At 35.4% G+C, this 18104-nt stretch overlaps 1 protein-coding gene across 1 annotated transcript in view; it reads right to left on the bottom strand.

Moving 5' to 3' along the window:
• Positions 1–10093, bottom strand: part of BLVRA (biliverdin reductase A) — an 85323-nt gene extending 75230 nt beyond the window's left edge. The window contains exon 1 of the mRNA XM_006909884.3: positions 9976–10093. The gene's annotated coding sequence lies outside the window, so the exon portion shown is untranslated. The remainder of the gene's footprint in view (positions 1–9975) is intronic.
• Between the last annotated feature and the right edge of the window lie 8011 nt (positions 10094–18104).

Raw genomic sequence — 18104 nt, 5'->3', positions numbered from 1 at the left:
CAAGTGCTGCTTGAGAGAGTCAGGCTTCTAACATAAGCATATATCTAGGGGCTGCCTGGACAGTCCCCAGAGACCGGGAAGGCCAGTAATCACCAACTCATCTCGTCTCCCTCCAGCCCACTTCAATAACGAAAGTAAGTTGCCTCCCTGGAAGGATCTTATATACATGTCTGGTACCCCAGCTTTTGTGGCTCCTGCCTGAGAGATAGCCCCCCAGGTCACCCGGCTCTGTCAGCAATGGGGCTTGCATTCAAAAGTCTCACAGGACTGTAGCAACTAAGGAAGCAATTCTTAACTGGCACAGGAGCACCCCTCCCCCACATCCCACTTCCCCAGCTATATGCCTGGGCCCAGCATAGAGTAAGCAGGCAAAAACGCCCATCTGCTAATTTCTCCTTAGAAAGACCTTAACTACATACTTTCCCAGATGCTGCCTGAGGTTCTAGCTTAGAAGGCTACATCAAAGTGCTAACTGCAATTTTGCGCTTTGGGACACTGAAAGGTCTTGGCACACCCTCAACTATGGGAGCCACTATGAAGAAAAATGATAGCTTTAACAATCACGAGCATTTGAAAGACAACTAGAAACTCAGGACAGGCTGATTGATGAGGTCCATCTCCTATACGAGACAAGCCTCTCAGACTGGAAGATGTAGCTGTTTTTACTAATGTGTAAGATAGACAGTCAAGGAAAATGAAGAAACAAAAGAATATGTTCCAAACAAAAGAACAAGATAAATCTCCAGAAAAAGATATTAATGAAAAAATGAAAAATGATTTTACCTGAGAGCTCAAACTAATAGGCCTAAAGATGCTAAGTTCAGGAGAGTAATGCTTGAACAAAGTGAAAGTCGAAACAAAGAGAGAAAATATAAAAAAGTATGAAAAAAAATCACAAAGATGAAGAATACAATAAACTGAAAAATAAAAAACTCAAACAGGGTTTCAACATCAGACTATATTAATGAAAGAAATTACTAGGAAACTTGAAGACAGATCAGTATAATTAATAAAATCAGAGAGACAGAAAAAAAATTTTTAAGTGAAGACGGCTTAAGGGATTTAAGGGACACCAAAAGGGGATCAAATATATATATATTGTAGGGGTCCCAGGAGAAGGAGAGAAAAAGGGGCAAAAAGCTTACTGAAAGAAAAAATGGCTGAAAATTTCCCTAACCTGAGGAAAGAAACGGACATCTATTAGGAAGCCCAAAACAAGACCAAAGAAGTTAAATAAAAAGAAACCCATGCCAAGATACGTTATATTTATATCATCAAAACTTAAATCAAGGGGAGAATCTTAAAAGCAGCAAGCTAAAACCAACAGTTAAATACAAGCAAATTCCCAAATAACTATTTACTTATTTTTTAAAAGACACTTTGCAGGCCAGAAGAAAATGAGATGATATATTCAAAGTGCTGAAAGAAAAACTGCCGACTAATATACTTTACCCAGCAAAGTTGTCCTTCAAAACTGAAGAGAGACAAAAAAATATTCTGGACAAACAAAAACTGAAGGAGTTCATCACCATATACCACTAGCTTTAAAAGAAATGTTAAAAAGAGTTATTCAAGCTGAAACAAAATAATGCTCATTAGTAAGAGAAAAAAAAAAACACTCACTGGTAATCGTAACTACACAGTTAAATTCAGAATACTCTAACATTGTAACGGCTGTAGATAAAGCATTTATAAATCTAGTATGAAGGTTAAAAGACAAAAGTATAAAAAAAAACTGTAACAACAATAACTTATTAATGGATACACAATGTAAAATGATGTAAACTGCGAAACTGAAACAAAAAAAGTTGGGGAAATAGTATATAAAAGTAGAGCTTTGGTATGCATTTGAAGTTAGGTTATTATCAGCTTAAAAAAAAAACTGTTAAAAAATGTAAGCCTAGTGGTAACCACAAAGTAAAAGCCTACAATAAACACATAAGGGAGAAAGAGAAAGGAATCAAAGAATACCACTACATAAAATCTTCTAATCACAAAGGAAGAGAGCAGAAGAGGATGAACAAAACAAAACAAAAGAATTACAAAACAAAGGAAAATCATTAACAAAATGGCATTAGTAAGTCCATTACTATCAATAATTATCTTAAATGGACTACTACAATCAAAACCATAGAGTGGCTGAAGAGATTATAAAAATAAGACAACTATACACTGCCTACAAAAGACTCATTTCTGTTTAAAGGACCCAAATAGACTGAAAGTGAAGGAAAGGAAAAGATATTCCATGCAAACTGAACCAAAAGAAAGCAAGAGCAGCTTATACTTATATCAGACATAACAGATGTTAAGCCAGACTGTAAGAAACAAAGAAAGTCATCATATAATGATAAAGGGGTCAATCCATAAAAAAGATATAACATTTGTAAATATTTATGCATGTAACATGGAAGCACCTAAATGCATAAAGAAAATATTAACAGATCTGAAGGTAGACAGCAATACAATAACAATATGAGACAAAATACCTCTACTTTCAATAATGAACAGATCATCTAGACAGGAAATCAATAAAGAAATATTGGACTAAATCTAACCTACCAGACATATTCAGAAACATCTATCCAAAAGCAACAGAATATAAGTTCTTCTCAGGCACAAATAGAACATATGTTAGGATAGGTCACTTGTTAGGCCACAAGATAATTCTTAATATATTTAAGAACACTGAAATTATATCAAGCATCTTTTCTGACAATGATATGAAACTAGAACTCAATCATCACAGAAAAAAATTGAAAAATTCATAAATATGTGAACATGCTCCTGAACAACCAATGAACCAAAGAAAAATCAAAAAGAAATTTTAAAAATATCATGAGAGAAAAGAAAATGGAAACACAACATACCAAAACTATGTTAGTAAAAGCAGTTCTAAGTGGGAAGTTTATAGCAATAAATGCCTACATTAAGAAAAAAGAAATATCTCAAACAACCTAAATTTACATCTCAAGGAACCAGAAAAATAATAACAATCTAAGCCTACAGTTAGTAGAAAGAAGAAAATAAGATGAGCACAGAAATAAGCGACAGAGACTAAAAAGCCAATAGAAAAGATCGATGAAACTAAGAACATGTTTTTTGAAAAGATAAATAAAATTGACAAACCTTAAGCTAGACTCGAAAATAAACAGAGAGAACTCAAATAAATATAATAAGAAATGAATGAAGAGATATTACAACTGATAACACAGAAATACAAAGGATCACAAGAGACTCTATGAATACATATACATCAACAAATTGGACAACCTAAAAGAAATAAATAAATTCCTGGAAAAACAACCAGGGCTAAATCATGAAGACACAGAAAATCTGAACATAAAATTACTAGTAAAGCGACTGAATCAGTATTTTAAAAACTCCCAATTAAAAAAATAATAATAACAGGATCAGATAGCTTCACTGGTGAATTCCACAAAACATTTAAAGAATTAAAGCCAATCTTTCTCAAACTCTTTTCAAAAAATGAAGAGAAGGAAACACAATCTCAAAATGAGACCAGCATTATTCTGATACCAAAGCCAGAGAAGGACACTACAGAAAAGTAAACTTCATGCCAATATCCCTGATAAATATACATGCAAAAAGTATCAATGAAGTATGAACAAACTAAATTTAGCAATAAATTAAAAAGATCATATAGCATGATCAAGTGGCATTTATTTTAGGGGTCCTTGGATGGTTCAATATCTGCATATCAATTAATGTGCTATATGACATTAACAAAATGAAGGATAAAAGTAATATGATCACCTCTGTACATGCAGAAAGAACATCTGACAAAATTCAATATCCTTTGATAAAAAACGCTCAGCAAATGAGTTATAGAAGAAACCTCACCATAATAAAGGCTATATATGCTATACATATGCTACAGCTAACATCATACTCGATAATGAAACACTGAAAGCTTTTCCTCTAAGATGAGGAAGAAGACAAGAATGCCCACTTGCACTATTTTTATTCAACACAGTATTGAAGTCCTAGCCAGAACAATTAGGCAAGAAAAAGAAATAAAAGGTAACCAAATCAGAAAGGAAGAAATAAGATTAACTTTATTTGCAAATGACTGATATTACATATAGAAAACCCTAAAAATCCCACCCCCTCAAGAAACTGTTAGAACTAATCAACAAATTCAGTAAAGTTGCAAGATACAAAATTAATATATGAGAGTGACGTAAGAAACATGCCAGAGTGAGATACGTCCCCAGATCTCTCCACTTGAAACAACAATAAGCTGAACATCTAAAACTCAGTAAAAAACACTCAAACTGCACGCCAGCATGTCTGAGCATGGGATCTCTGCATAAGAGCTACCAAAGGTCAGAACTCCAGGTGTCCAGCGGTGGACTCGGAGAAACAAAGAAGCTGCCTCTTGCAGCCAGAGCTCCCTGTAGGAAGAGGGGGGAGGTGAGAAGGTACAGCGAGTTCTCTGAACAGCCCTGTCTGAGAGAGCTATAAGCTCCATGTGGCTGATGGCAGGGCCCAGTAATCAGGGCAGAAAGCAGAGAAACAGGAATGGCAGAGAAGCAGGGACGGCAGAGAAACAACAGTTGATTTTTACCAGCTGTAGTTGCAAAAGCGAGCCACAGTCCCCATCAGCCAACCCAGAGGGTCCCTCCCCCCATACCTTCTGAGACCGAACACAGCAGAAGCCCAGGGAATTCTGAGCAAATGCTACCGAAACTGTCACTAACACTGACAGGGATTGAGACTGAGGGTAGCCAGTATGATTAAAGGAAAAAAAAGGCATTAATAAGGCTTTATGTAAAAAGCAGGGATCCAAGAGGCTTAGACGCCATGTACTAGAAACCTAAAGAAAAATGCCTTCTTTGCAAATGGCTAAAGGGAGACCTTTATATAATAAAACTTCTTTCTGGGGGCGGAAAAAAAAAGCAGAACACACTTTCATTAATGCCCAGGAAGAGAAAGAGTCCATTAAACACCATGAACAACCAAAGTGACAAGGCATCTCAGAAAGAAAGAGAAAAATCTCCAGAAAATAAGCTTACAGACATAGAAATATGTGACTTAAATGACAGAGAATTCAGGATGGAACTTCTGAAAAACCTCAGTGAGATCCGAAACGAATCATATCAACAATTTTAGGAACTGAAAAAACAACTAGATGAGCAGAATGAGTTCTTTAGCAGGGAGACTGAAACCCTCAAAAAGAACCAAATATTCTGGAGATAAAGAACACACTGCAAAAGTTGAAAAATGAAATAGCAAGCTTAGGAAATAAAGTTGACCAAAGGAAGGAAAGGATCAGTGATATTGAAGACAGAAATCTAAAAATAAATCAGAAGAAAGAACAGAAAAATCAAAGAATGAAAAATAATGAGAGAAAGAAAAGAATTAGCAGATACCATCAGGAGAGAAAACACAAGAATAGCGGGCATTCTCGAAAGGGGGGAAAAGGAGCAGGAATTAGAAAGCATTTCCAGAAAAATAGTTGATGAGAATTTCCCAAATCAAAGGAATGAGCTGGAGCTTGGGATTCAAGAAGTCAACAGAACACTCAATTATCTCAAAAAAAAAAAAAAAAAAGCCCTCACCAAGACACATTGTATTAAAATTATCTCGGCCTTCTCAGCACAAACCTTACAAGCCAGAAAGAAGTGGAATCAAATATTCAAACTATTAAATGAAAGGAACTACTAGCCAAGAATAATGCATCCAGCTAAGCTCTCCTTTAGATATGAAGGAGAAATAAAAACCTTTCCAGACATACAAAAATTGAGGAAATTTGCCACTACAAGACCTGCACTACAAGAAATACTGAAAGGGGTCAGCTCCCCTAAAACAAAATGACAAAAAAAAAAAAAAATACATAATTAGGAGTAAGGTGACTAGCAGACTGATAGAAGCAGAAGACTGCAACTCTTACTAGGAACAGGGCAATATAAGCTTAAACAACAACAAGAGATTTGCTATAGCAAGATAGTAATGAATGTTCAGCATACATAGAGACAAATTGAGACAACAATGACTGAAAAGGGGAGGATTCAAAGATCCAAAGTCGCAAAGAGTAATGGAGATAAGGCATGCACAGAAGAAAATGGACAACTGTATATATATAACTATCCTTTACATATTCTTAATGATAACCACACACCAAAGATTCAGAACTGAAGTATATAACATACAACAAGAATGACCAGAGGGAAAATCCACAAAAGCCAATGAAAATAAAGAAAACAAACACAAGGACAAGGAAGCAATGGAAACACCAAGCTACCAGAAAGCAAAAGATAAAATGGCTATAAGAAGACCTCATATTTCAATAATCACCCTACATGTAAATGGACTGAACTTACCAATAAAAAGGCACAGAGTTGCAGATTGAATTAAAATTAATATGTAAAAATTACTTGCATTTCTATATACCAACAACAAAATATCAGAAAAAGAAATTAAGAAAACAATCCACTTGAAATGGTATCAAATATTGAGGCATAATATTTAACTAAATATATATATATTTAACCAAGGAGGTGAAATTATCTGAACACTGAAAACTATAAGGCATTGATGAAAAAACCTGAAGAAGACTCAAATTAATAGAAAGAGATTCTGCATTCATGGACTAGAAGAATTAATGTTATTAAAATGTCCATACTACCCAAAGCAATCTACAGATTCAATGCAATCTCTATTAAAATTCCAATGGTATTCTTCGCAGAAATAGAAAAAATTTAAAAATATGTATGGAACCACAAAAGACTATGGGTAACCAAAACAACCATGAGAAAAAACAAAGCCAGAGGCAACACTTCCTGATTTCAAAGTCTATTACAAACATGTGCATACATGGTCAATTATTTTTTGACAAAAGAGCCAAAAATATACAATGGGGGAAAGGATAGTTTCCTCAACAAATGGTATTTGGAAAACTAGATAGCCACATGGAAAAGAATGAATCTTGACACCTCTCTTAAATCAAATACAAAAATCAATGCTAAACGGTAAAGACCTGAACATAAGATCTGAAACCATAAATCTCCTAGAACAGGGGTCCCCAAGCCCCAGCACAGGTCCGTGGCCTGTTAGGAACCAGCCACCCAGCAGGAGGTGAGCAGTGGGAGAGTGAGCAAAGCTTCATCTGTATTTGCAGCCAGTCCCCAGTGCTAGCACCACCGCCTCAGCTCCACTCAGATGTTCAGATATTAGACTCTCATAAGAGCACTGGTCCTTGGTGCCAAAAGAATTAGGGACTGCTGTCCTAGAAGAACACGTAAGAGGCAAGCTCCTTGAATAGGTCTTGGCAATGTACACATCTATCATACCGTCACACTGTGTACTTTAAATATCTTAGAATTATTTTTGGTCAATTATGCCTCAATAAAACTGAAAAAAATCTAACCCCGAAGTAAGAGTATGACTTGACATTACTGAACAGAACAGAACCAGATGTCAAACAGCAGTGGCCTACTTGTATATGTGCTTTATTTTTCAAAAACAATTTGTGCCTATCTCCTTCTACTACCACGGTATCTCTTAACCCTCACTCTGAAGTCAGGAAGATATTAGATCACTTACTAACAGTTGACTCGCCATCTGTCCTCCTCCCACACCCTCAGAATGCTGGCTGACCTCCCCAGGCTGCATCATCTAGGCTCCTTCCACTTGGATTTGGCCAGTATAGATCAGTGCACAGAGTTGGGGAAAGAGCCAGTGTACTTACCCCCAACCTGCCCCATCCCTCTGGACTGCTGTTCTGGCAATGGGTGCCTTCTGCCAAGGTTACAGGAGCCTTGCAGGGCAGCTCCTCTTCCAGTGCTCCAAATCTCTGCCCCCTACCCCTGAACTCTAGTACCAAGTTCTACTACCTATCCCTTCAGACCAGGGTGGGGATAGAGCCTCAATGATGCTCTTCCCTGGATGCCTCACCATCACTTATTGGTCCCCTGAATACTACCCATTCTTCTATAAAGAGCTCCCTTAAAATTATTTTCACCTTTTTGTTTTCCTGTTAGGATCCTGATAGATTTATCCACCAAAATCTCACCATAAATTAATGGTACAGCCAGAGTAAACAGCTTCCTTAAGTTATGCCTCTCTTTAGAGCTCAGTCTCTCCCACACACAAATTGGAATATCAACCTGTTTAGAGCACATCAGCAATAATTTGGTGATTTCCACAAACCTAGTGGCTCTCAACTTATTGTCATGACGTGGAGCAGTATGCCAGAAGTGCTGCTAAACATCCTATAATGCAGAGGACAGCCCCACCCCACCTCCATAACAAAAAATAATCCACCCCAAATAACAATAGTGCCAAGGTTGAGAAACTCATCTGGCAGAATGAGCCACAGATATGACCAACCTCTCTCCTCTCTCCTCCTCTCTAAAATGCTCCCACAGATGCCTATAATCATTTTCCCCAAAGCCAGGCCACTGGCAGAATTATGGAGAAGGATTAAGGAGAAGGTGACCTTCTCAGATGAGGCCAGGTGCTGGCCTGAGAGGTCCAAGGATAACAGTAAAAGTGACCCTCACTCCCAGACTAGATTTCCCTTCCATGGGGGAGTTGGTTACTTTGGGGCCTATCAAGGAAAATGAAATGACTACATGGGACACAAGTCTGGAATTACATATATTGAAATATTAAAAGTAATTGTCTTTGGTGAAAATTTTAGTGATTTCATTTCTTTTTGCTTATCTATATATTTTTAATTTTACTTTAAGGTTAATTAACATCTGTACTGTTAAACTCTAAAGTTATAAATTATACCGTATTCACTGACTCCATCCCTCCCAGCCCCAATTCCTCAGCTGAATATTTTCACGTGGCAATATACCAAAGTGCTCTAATAATGAAACTCACAGAAAATTGTCCTTACAGCTAATTTTCAAGAAAGGTTCTGCTTTCTTCAAGGTCATTAATATTTGAGGAATAAATAAATGAATGAATGAAGTTATTAGTGTGATTTACTTTCAAATAGTAAGCACTATGTAGCTAAGTTTACCTTCCTAGAGACAAATTTGATCCTCAACTACAAATAAAGACCTGTACTGTCCTATAAGGTAGCGCAATACAGTGGCTATTTAAATGAAAATTAACTAAATATAAAACATTTCCATTATCACAGAAAGTTCTATTAGCCAGCACTGACACAGTTTCTTCCCTTCCTCCATCAATTATCTTCTGTTCTTATAATGTCTGCTCCCAAAATCTGGTTATATTTACTTTACATATATTTGGTTTTACTTTACATATATTTGTAAAGTAAAACCAAAACCAACAAATGGTTTTGTTGGACACTACCTTAATCTCTTTGGAACATTTGGGGGTATCAGTACTTTGAAATATCTGTGTATAAAACCCTGTTGTTGCTGGGTGCTCAGTCTTAGTTTTTTTAAAGAGTACACGTAGTTCATGTAAACCCTCACAACAACGTCTATGAAATACGTAATATTTTCCAGTTTCCAAAGAAGAAAGTGAGGCCAGGAGAGGTTAATTGTCTTGTGCAGGACTCGCAGCAGAGGAGAATTCCAAACCCCTGGAACGTCCTCAGATTCCCACAGCCCAGTCGGCACCCTAAGATGGAGACATCTCCACAGCACTACTCGCTCAAGCCCAGCTGCCTAAACTGTACACCATACACGGACGCAGCAGCAGTTATGTCTACCTAAAAACTGAAACCATAAACATTTTGTAAATGAAATGCAAGTTTAATTATTTTTTTAATAGTCTGTCTTTCGTTTACTTAAGAAAGCACCTCCTGGGGAGAAAACATCGTGATTCCCTGCCGGTCAGGCCCCTGCGGGGCGAAGTCAAGAAGTATCGGCGGGGGCGGGGAAGCGGGTTCTGCTCCAGGCTGAGGCTCAGCAGGCCCTAGGCAGGAGCCCAGGAGCCCGTCTCCCGCGGCTATATCTTCCAAACTCCTTGCCCGATGGTATTATAAAAGCGGCAGGGTACCCCCCCACTTCCCTGCATGTGCCTTACCTGCCCCTGGGTTCAAAAATCAAGCTCTTCCAGCAGCCTCCAGACTTTGCCCCTCTCCCTGAGAACTGGGCGAGAGCCGGCTGGGATTGGCCGCCTGGTTGGAGGAGGTGTGGCCCGTAGGAAGCGGAAGTCCACATATGAAAAACCAGGGAGCCTGTGAGAGGAGGGGATCTTGCCTAACTCCGCCTCCTAGGAGGGTGGACCCCAGCACCCTACTCAGGGGACTGTATGGCTGCCTGTGATATGTGGGGGGAGGGGCATTGGCTGCAGCTGTGCCACTTCCGTCTTTCCTACGGCCTGCTTGGCAGTGCAGAGGGCATGTTAAAAGAATTTTAACTTCCAGGGCTGAAAGTCTTTTTCAAAGCAAGGGTTTATTAGGCCATTGCTGGGAAAGACTGGTCCTGGGGCGTTAAGTCTAAACCACAAGCAGCATCGCGAGGTAGAAAAGACAACGTGTCTGACATCTAGGAGTTTGCAAGTGGCTTTATACAACAAGTAGGGGTGAGAAAGATGTAAGCCATTCTGAAGGAATTTACATTAGCTATAGAGAAAGGGGATGGGAGAATGTGAAGCAGGGCTAGTTCTGGAATAAGTGCAACAGAGTCTGTGGCAGAGTCCGCAGCACCGTTGGTAGCTCTTGTGAAAATAATAAGCGAAGACTCTGGGGGATCCATGGTGCCTGGCTATTCTCTTTTGGATAATTTTAGACATAGCCACCTGGAAAAATTAATTCTAAATTACAATAGATACACAGAAATGTGAGCAGTCTTTCGTCAGAGCTGGTCCACAGCTATTAACAGGCTGTTTTGTCTCTCTCACCCTCTGGCCACTGTATTTTAATTTAGAACATTTCACAATTTTTTCTTGTCAGGCACTTGCCAACTGGATTCAGGTGGTCTCTAGCCCATGATGTGGGGCCTGTGGAGGTGCCAGGAGCCCTCACAGCTGCTCTATGGGGAGTGGGAGGGCTTTGCAGCCTTCTTCTCCACCTCAGTCTAATCACGTAGAAACCATTGGGTACTTTTTGGGTTAATAGCCAGGTGCCCCCAGTGAACAAGTGGCAGAAGCTACTTTTGGGGTTTTTGTTTTGTTTGTTTTTTTTTGTTGTGTGTGTGTGTTGTAAAATACACATAAAATTTATCATCTTAACTATTTTAAAGTGTAGTGGTATCAAAGTTCAGTGGTATCAAATACGTTTACATTATTGTGAAAAAAATTACTGCTGTCCATCCCCATAACTCTTTTCATCTTGTGAAAATGAAACTGTTTAAATAGAGTTTTATTAGACAATAACTCCCCATTATCCTTTGCCTTTAGCCTCTGGCAAACACCACTATACTTTCCATACTGATGTTTTGACTACTCTTAACTGCTTTGCATAAGTGGAGTCATAGAGTATTTGTCTTTTTGTGACTGGCTTATTTCATTTAGCATCATGTCCTCTAGGTTCATCCATGCTGTAATGTATTGTAGAATAGCCTTCCTTTTTAAGGCTGAGTAATATTCCACTGCCTGTAGATCCACATTTTGTTTATTCATTCATCCATTGATGGACACTTGAGTTGCCTCCATGGTTTAGCTGTTGTAAATAATGCTAGTATGAATGTGGGTGTAGAAATATTTCTGAGGCCTTGATTTCAACTTTTTGGGAGTACACTCAGAAATGGAATTACTGGATTGTATGGTAATTCTATTAATTAATTATTTGAGTAACTATCATACTGTTTTCCATAGTGACTGTACCATTTTACATTTCCACCACTAGTGTACAAGGGTTCCAATTTCTCAACATTCTTGAAAGTATTCATTTTCTGTTCTCTTGATAGTTGCCATCCTAATGGATATGAGGTGGTATCTCATTGTAGTTTTGATTTGCATTTTCCTAATGACTTGTGATGTTGAGCATCTTTTCATATGTCAGTTGGCCATCTGTAACTCTTTGAAAAAATATCTATTCAATTCCTTTGCCCATTTTGGAATCAGGTTGTTTAGGTTTTTGTTGTTGAGTTTTAGGAATTCTCTATATAATCTAGATATTAATCTTTTATCAGATATATTATTTACAAATATTTTCTCCCATTCTGTGGGTTTCCTTTTTACTCTGTTCTGTTGATAGTGTCTTTTGATGTACAATTTTTTTTAATTTTCATGAAGTCCAATTTATCTATTTTTCCTTTTGTTACCTTGCATTTGGTGTCATATCCAAAAAAATCATTTCTAATCCAATGTCATGAAATGTTTTCTTCTAGGAGTTTTACTGTTTTAGGTCATTCATTTAGGTCCTTGATCCATTTTGAGTTAATTTTTGTATCTGGTGTTAGATAAGGATTCAACTTCATTCTTTTGCATGTGTATATCCAATTTCCCCAGAAACATTTGTTGAACAGACTGTTCTTTCTCCATTGAATGATCTTGAGACCATTGCCAAAAATCATTTTACCACATGCACAGGTTTATTTTGGGGTTCCCTATTCTATTCTGTTGGTTGATATCTCTGTCTTTATTCCATTACCACACTGTTTTATTATTATAGCTTTGTAATAAGTTTTGAAATTAGCAAGTAGGAGTCCTCTACTTTAGTTCTTTTTTGAGATTGTTTTGGTAATTCAGTGTTCCTTAAAATTCCATATGAATTTTAAGATGAAGTATTTCTATTTCTGAAAAAAACAAACAATCAAACCCATCACTGGCATCTTTATAGGGGTTGCCTTGAATCTGTAGATTACTTTAGATAGTACGGACATTTTAACAATATTAAGTCTTCCAATCCATAAACATGGCATGTGTTTCCATTAATTTATGTCTTCTTTAATTTCTTTCAGCAATATTTTGCAGTTTTTATTGTATAAGTCTTTTGCCTCCTTAGTTAATTCCTAAGTATTTTATTCTTTTTAATGCTGTTGTAAATGAAGGTGTTTTTAATTTTTTTTTCAGATAGTTGTTAGTGTATAGAAATGCAACTGATTTTTGTATATTGACTTTGTATCTTGTTTCCTAGATGAATCCATTTATTAGTTCTAACTATGTGTGTATGCGTGTGTGTGTGTGGGTGTGTGTATAATCCTTGGGATTTTCTACATATTAGATTGTATCATCTGTAAACGAGATAATTTTACTTCTTCCTATTCCATTTGCGAATTTTATTTATTTATTTATTTATTTATTTATTTTGCTTAATTACACTGGCTAGAACTTTTCAGTACTATGTTGAATAGAAGTGGTAAAAATGGATATCCTTGTCTTGTTCCTAGTCTTAGAAGAAAAGCATTAATTCTTTCACCATTGAGTATGTTTGCTGTGAATTTTTCATATATGACTTTTATTATAATGAAATTTCATTTTATTTATTTATTTATTTATTTATTTATTTTGCTTAATTACACTGGCTAGAACTTTTCAGTACTATGTTGAATAGAAGTGGTAAAAATGGATATCCTTGTCTTGTTCCTAGTCTTAGAAGAAAAGCATTAATTCTTTCACCATTGAGTATGTTTGCTGTGAATTTTTCATATATGACTTTTATTATAATGAAATTTCATTATATTTCTAGTTTATTGAGTGTTTTTATCATGATGGATGTTGCATTTTGTCAAATGCTTTTCCTGTATCTATTGAAGTGATCACGTGAGTTTTTTCTTTCATTCTGTAGATGTGGAGCATTACATTGATTGATTTTTATATGTTGAACTTGGTCATGGTAAATAATCCTTTTAATGTGCTGCTAAATTGTTTCCTAGTATTTTGGTTTTTATTTGCATCAATATTCATAAGGGATAATGACCTGTTGATTTGAAATCTTTCTTATTTTTTAATATAAGTGTTTACAGCTATAAATTTCCCCTTTAGCGCTGCTTTTCCTGTGTCCCGTAAGTTATGCTATGTTATGTTTTTGTTTTTATTCATCTCTAAGTATGTCCTAATTACCCTTATATTTTCTTTTCTGATTCATTGAGTATTTAGACATGTATTGTTTAATTTCCACAATTTCAGTTTTCCTTTTGCTATTAATTTCAAGCTTCAGCCCGTTGTGGTCAGAAAAGATGCTTTGTATGATACCTATCTTTTTAAATCCATCGAGACTTAATTTGTGGCCTAATATATGGTCTATCCTGAAAAATATCCAATGGGCACTTGAGAATAATATGTATTCTGTTGTTGAGTAGAGTACTCTGTGTATGTCTATTAGATCCAGTGGTTTATTGTGTTATTTAAGTCCTCTATTTTCTAAAGTATATTCTTTCCAGTTTTTCTATTCATTATTGTGAGTGGGTATTGAAGTCTTCAACTATGTTGTAGAACTGTCCATTTCTTTCTTCTATTCTATCAGTTTTCCCTTCATATATTTTAAAGGTCTGCCACTCGGTGGGCAAATGTTCATAATTCTTATATCTTCTTGCTGTAGTGAAACTTTTATTAATATATAATGTCCTTTGTCTCATAAAAATTTTTTATTTAAAGTCTGTTTTGTCTAATATAATAGCCATATCTGCTCTCTTTCAATTACTATTTGCATTGACTATCTTTCTAGCCTTTTGTTTTCAACCTATTTGTGTCTTTGGATCTTAAGTGAGTCTCTTATAGACAGCATATAGTTTGGATCATGAATTTTCATCCATTCTACCAATCTGTTTTTTATTGGAAAGTTTATTCCATTTACATTTAAAGTAATTATTGATAAAGAGAGACTTACTACTGTGATTGTACCATTTGTTTTCTATATGCCTTATAGCTGTGTTTTCTGTTTATTTATGTTTTATAAAATTTATTGGGGTGACATTTGTAAATGAGATTATATGTTTCAAGTGTATAATATTAAAATACTTTATTCATATATCACATTGTGTGCTCATCACTCAAAGTTTACTCTCCTGCTGTCACTACAGTGATCCCCTTTGCCCTTTTCTACCTCTTACCACTCCCTCTCCCTTCTGGTGACCATCATACTGTTATCTGTGTCAATAAGTTTTTTATTCGTCTGTTCATTTATTTGTGGCTTTTTGTTTTATATCTCATATATGAATGAAATCATATGATTCTTGTTCTTTTTCATCTAACTTATTTCATGCAGGATGATACTCTCAAGAGCCATCTATGTTGTCGCAAATGACAATATTTCATCTCTACTTATAGTTGAGTCATATTCCCGTGTATATATGTACCACATCTTTTTCGTACAATCATACACTGAAGAATACTTGGGTTGTTTCTGTGTCTTGGCTACTGTAAATAATGCTGCAATGAATATAGGGATACATATATCTTTATGAATAGCTATTTGCAAATTTTTCATGTAAATACCTTTATGAGGAATTGCTAGGTCACATGGTATCTATAGTCTTATTTTTTTTGAGAAACCTCTACACTGTTTTCCATAGTGCCTATACCAATTTATAATCCCACCAGCAGTCTATGAGGGTTCCTTTTATTCCCACGTCTTTTCCAACACTTGTTATTTTTTTTTTATTGATAATAGTTATTCTAACAGCTGTAGGTACTATTATATTGTGGTTTAGGTTTGCATTTTCCTTACAGTGAAGTTGAGCATCTTTTTGTATATCTATTGACTATTTGCATGTCTTCTTGGAAAAAGTGTCTGCTCAGATCCTCTGCCCATTTTTTTGGTTTGTTTTTTGTTCGTTGAGTTGTAAAACTTCCTTATATATTTTGGATATTAATCCCTTTTTGAGATATTGTTTGCAAATATTTTTCCTATTTTGTTGATTGCTTTTTTGTTTTGCTGATTGTGTCTTTTGCTCTGAAGAAGCTTTTTAGTTTGACATAGTTCCGTTTATTTACTTTTGCTTTTACTTCCCTTGTCTTTGGGGTCAAATTCATAAAATCCTCTCTGAGACCAGGGTCCATAAATATAGTAGCTATGTCTTCTTCTATGTATTTAATTGTTTCAGGTCTTATATTTAGGTCTTTGATTCATTGTGAGTTAATTTTGGAGTATGGTGTCAAATAGCAGTATAGTTTTCTTCCTTTGAATGGGGCTTTCCAATGTCCTCAGCACTATTTATTGAAAAGGCTTTCTTTTCTCCACTGGATGTTTTGGGCTCCTTTCTCAAAAATTGGTTGCATATATACATGTGGGTTTATTTCTGGGCTTTCAATTTTGTTCCATTGGTCTGTGTGCCTGTTTTTCTACCAATACCATACTGTTTGGATTATTGTAGCTTTGTGGTATAATTTGAATTCAGGGAGTGTGATACCTCTAGCTTTGTTATTTTGTCTCAGGACTACTTTGGCTATTTGTGGTCTCTTATTGTTCTATACAAATTTGATAATTTTTTGTTCTATTTCTTTGAAAAGTACCATTGGGATTTTGATAGGGATTGCATTACATCTGTACATAGTTTTGAGTAATATGGCCATTTTAACTATGTTTATTCATCCAATCCATGAACATGGAATATCTTTCCATTTCTTTGTGTCTTCTTCAATTTCTTTTAATAATGTCTTGTAGTTTTCATTGTATAGGTCCTTCACATCCTTTGATATGTTTATTCCTAAGTATTTTATTCTTTTGTTGCAATTGCAAATTAATTTTTTTCATTTCTTTGTCTGAAATTTCATTGTTAGTATACAAGAATGCAATGGATTTTTGAACACTAATTTTGTAACTTGCAATTTTACTGTATCTGTTTATTGTTTCTAATAGCTTTTTGGTGGAGTCTTTAGTGTTTTCTATATAAAGAAACATATCATCTGCAAAAAAACAGCATCAGTTTTACTTCTTCATTCCCAATTTGGATGTTTTTATTAACTGAAGGATTATCATATATATGCCCTGTATTATGTTGAGATACTTTTCTTCTAAAAAATTTTATTAAGTGTTTCAAGCATAAATGGATGCTGTATCCTGTCAAGTGCTTTTTCTGCATCTATTGACATGATCGTATGATTTTTTATCTTGTATATTGTTAATGTAGTGTGTCATATTGATCTATTCACATATGTCGAACAATGTTTGTGCCTCTAGAATGAACCCCAATTGATCGTGATGTATTATTTTTTTAATGTATTGTTGTATTTGATTTGCTAATATTTTGTTTAGATATTTTGCATCTATATTCATCAGAGATATTAGTCTCTGATTTTTTTTTTTTTTGCATGTGTTGTTCTTGTCTGGCTTTGGATCAGGATAATGTTGGCCTCACAAAATGAGTTAGGAAGCATTGCCATTTCTACAATATTTTGGCAGAGTTTGAGAGTATAAGTATTAACTCTCCTTTGAATGTTTGGTAGAATTCACTAGTGAAGCCATCTGTTCCTGGAGACTTTTATTTGGGGGGCGGTTTTTGATTATTGTTTCAATTTTCTTACTGTTGACTGGTATATTTAGATTTCTTGTTATCATGATTCAGTCTAGGAAGGTTATGTATATCTAAGAACTTATAAATTTCTTCTAGGTTATTGAATTTAGTGGCATATAACTTTTCATATTATTCTTGTATAATTCTTGTATTTCTGTGGTGTCCCTTGTAACTTCTTTCACTTCTGATTTTGTTTGAGTCTTTTCCATATTTTTCTTAGTAAATAAAGCCAGAGGTTTGCCAATTTTATTCATCTTTTCAAAGAACCAACTGCTTGTCACATTAACTTTTTCTCTCATTTTCTTTTTTTATATGTTATACATTTCTATTATAGATTTGTTGTGTGGTTATCATTAAGTTTATGCAAAAGAAAGATTTATGTATACAGTAGTCCTTTTCCTCAGTCCCATATTCCCTCCTTTTTTATGTTTTCTATGCCACAAATAATCTCTTTTCATGCTCTGTGTTTATTTCCAAATTGCAGTGCTATTGTCTTATTATTTTTTAATATTTTACTTCTTTTAACTCTCGTGTTATATTTAAGTGTTTGATATCATATTCTGAACAAAGGTTGCAATATTCTGTTTCTGTCTCTATCATCTTGCTCATAATTTTGTATCTTTTTGTCTTTTTTGTTTCCAGTAGAACTCCCTTCAGTATTTTCTGTAATGCAGCTCTTGTAGTGGTAAATTCCCTTAGCATCTATATGTCTGGCAAAGTCTTCATTTCTCCTTCATACCTAAAGGATAATTTTGCTGGATATATTATTCTTGGCTGGTGATCTCTCTTTTAGTAATTTGCATGCTTCCACTC

This window comes from Pteropus alecto, unplaced genomic scaffold, assembly GCF_000325575.1.
Source record: "Pteropus alecto unplaced genomic scaffold, ASM32557v1 scaffold673, whole genome shotgun sequence".
Lineage (NCBI taxonomy): Eukaryota > Metazoa > Chordata > Mammalia > Chiroptera > Pteropodidae > Pteropus > Pteropus alecto.
This window is presented reverse-complemented; position numbering and strand designations above follow the sequence as displayed.